The sequence below is a fragment of the Lactuca virosa genome, chromosome 3, assembly GCF_052849685.1.
Source record: "Lactuca virosa cultivar CGN04683 chromosome 3, Lactuca_virosa_CGN04683_v6, whole genome shotgun sequence".
NCBI classification, from domain to species: domain Eukaryota; kingdom Viridiplantae; phylum Streptophyta; class Magnoliopsida; order Asterales; family Asteraceae; genus Lactuca; species Lactuca virosa.
Window position 1 is genome coordinate 331963351 of NC_136428.1, and position 3317 is coordinate 331966667.

The window sequence follows — 3317 nt, forward strand, 5'->3', positions numbered from 1 at the left end:
TGCGAATTCTTACGTGAAGGAAATTGTGAGGCTTCACGGTGTTCCGTTAACGATTGTGTCAGATCGTGACAGCCGTTTCACCTCACGATTTTGGAAAAGTCTACAAGAGGAATTGGGTACCAAGCTGTGTTTGAGTACAGCTTACCATCCACATACTGATGGTCAGAGCGAAAGAACGATACAAACACTTGAAGATATGCTGAGAGCATGTACCCTGGAATTCCAAGGTAATTGGGATGAACATTTACCTTTGGTAGAATTTTCCTACAATAATAGTTTCCACTCGAGCATAAAGATGGCACCTTATCAAGCTTTGTACGGACAAAAGTGTCGTATGCCATCTTGTTGGCTTGAGGCTGGGGAAAAGCAGTTTATGGGGCCGAAGATAGTCCATCAAACTGCTGAAAAGTTGAAAATAATTAAGGAGAGAATGTTAGCAGCTCAGGATCGTCAAAAGAGCTATGCTGACAAGAAAAGAAGTCCGATGACTTTTGAAGTTGGAGATTCGGTTTTGCTTAAAGTTTCGCCGTGGAAGGGACTTATAAGGTTTGGAAAAAGGGGAAAGTTAAGTCCAAGGTTTATTGGACCGTTTAAAGTTCTTCAGAGGATTGGGAACCAAGCTTGCAAGCTCGAACTACCAGAAGAACTGAATGGAATTCATAACACTTTCCATGTGTGTTATTTGAGGAAGTTCACGGGAGAAGTTCCCGTCATGATTCCGCTTTCGGAGTTGAGAATCGATGAGAACAAGAGGTTGATTGAAGAACCAGAGGCAATCGTTGACCAAAAGGCTAAGAAGTTACGACGTAAGATGGTCGAATTAGTGCTTGTCCGATGGAAACATGCGAATGGGCCAAATCTCACCTGGGAGACGGAAAGTGACATGATGAGTCGCTACCCGCATTTGTTTGTTGGTGTGTGATTCCGGGGACAGAATCATTCTAAGGTGGAGAGAATTGTAACGCCCGTGTTTCTAGGGCTAGGCATTAATGTTGTTGTAATAGTCTAGGTTAACCTTTGTAAACTCATTTTGAAATAATAAGAATGTGTTAATTGAGTATTATGTGTTTTGTGCTTAATTGTGTGTCTTAATTGAATTAAGAATAAAAATAAGCGTCAAAATGAAATGTTAGATAAAGCCGATATCTATGGATAATGTTGTAGTAGTCATGACGAGGTTTCCGAATATATAAGGAACGCTGAACTCCGAGTTATAACGAAGAAGTTATGACATGTCGAAGTTTCGCGACAGAACCGGCACGACGCTGAAGGACGTAAAATACAAATTTAAGATAGAGCGATATCTAGCCTTAGTAATCTAAACAAAAGTCGTAGAATACGTTAAACCGAGAGCGTGCATAAAAAGAATGCCCAAATCTGACTTCGTATGAGGAAGTTATGATTTTTCTAAGTTTCAGCTTAGCAGTATGCAGCCCGAAACTCGAGGTTGAGATCGAGTGATATTTAGCCGAAACAATCTAAACGAGAATCGAAGATCTCGTCATTAGTAGTGCAACGGTAAGAAGACAGACGAAAACGGACGTCAGATGAAGAAGTTATGAATTTATAACGGAGTTTTCCTGTCCCGGCCTACTAAAAATAATACAATAAAAATAAAGTCAAAATTAGCCGACGGAGTCTAAACGAAAGTTGTAGAGCGTAGTCTCACCTACGCGTGGATATAAATAACGTCGAAAACGGAGTACATATGAGGAATCGGAAGTTTTTAAATAATTAAAATATAAATTTTTATTTCGGATAATACCCGAAGCCGAGGAGTCATCGATCTGATTCGAAGGGTACGCCCCGCGTAGCCTTTAAGTACGCCCAACGTACCTCGGTCTTATGCGGTCCGAGAGAGAGAGCCACGATTAACCACCGAAACGTCGCCACCTGGAGGTCTGATCCGGAGTACGCCCCGCGTACCGAAGCATTACGCCCAGCGTAATGCGAGGACTCAGCCCCTATAAAAGGGCATGCGAGGGGAGCCGATTCTTTTGCCATTTTTCTTCCTTTCTCTCTAAGTTTTGAATCGTTTTGCGTGCCAATTATATCCCGAAGCCCCGGTATCATTCCCGAGCCCCGAAGCAAGTTCCGAAGTCCCGAAGCTCCCGAGAAGTAAAGTTCCCGAGCCGAAACTCTGCCTGCGAGAAGCCTGGTTTTCAAGAAAAACATCCCGGTTTTATCGGAAAAGTTTATTTTAAGAGACGAGGTGCTGTCCGACCATTGTCTTATCAGGTGAGTGTATATTCGTTTTCTTCTAACACATAGATATGAAGTATTCTTTATAAAATACGTGCTACGTGTTTATATATTATTTGTTTATTTGAACTATTTGTTGAATGGTTGTTCTGTACAGGCTTTAAGCTGTATATAAATGTATATATTTTATCTACTAATATGTTGGGTAGAACATGGGTAGACAGTTGGTGTGTGAAGAAATAATATGATGAGAGGCCTCGATGTCGTTGTTGATCTAGTCATCTAGCGGAGTATGGATGACGACCACAGACTCATTCTAGACAGTCCAGTGGAACACTAGCAGGCTCATAACCTGTAGGTGTTGTGAACGATGTGTTCACCGGTGTACTCTATCCCCCTCATGGTTGCCTTTAGGACATCTATTGCTAAGGAAGCCCCTTTGCAGTAACGTCCGTCCCGATGAAAATCCTAGATTAGGTCCCTTGTAATAGTTGTTGTTTTAGGGACATAAAGTGAGGATAACGGGAATGGGTAATCGGGTTATTGTTGGTTGGTGAAATTAAATTTAATTATTTATTGTGGGTCGAAAACCCTATATGCTCACCAGGCTCCCAAGCCTGACCCACTCAGTTTCTTTGTATTACAGGTAGTGGCGCAAGGGCATAAGTTGGATGACATTGTCAAGATATTTTTTTGGATTATAGACCTGTTGTTATATGTAATTGTTGCAAGGTCTATTTTGTATTGTTTATGCTTTTGGTCTGTATCGGAACATGACATCCCGAGATTTTGTTATATAATGAAAAATACATTTCTTTATGAAATGCCTTGATAAATTCTTATCATATTTTGTTTTGGGAACAAATTCCGCAACTCTTTTAATCAAAGGATTACTCTGATTTTATTTAAAAGCATAAATGAAACCGGTCTTTTCTGGCCGTGATTTTGGGGATGTCACAAAATTAGCCGACGGAGTCTAAACGAGAGTTGTAGAGCATAGTCTCACCTACGCGTCGATATAAAGAACGTCGAAAATGGAGGTCGTATGCAAAAGTTATGAATTTCTGAAGTTCGGGGCGCGAAACCCCAAAACTGTCAGAGACCACGACGTGGAA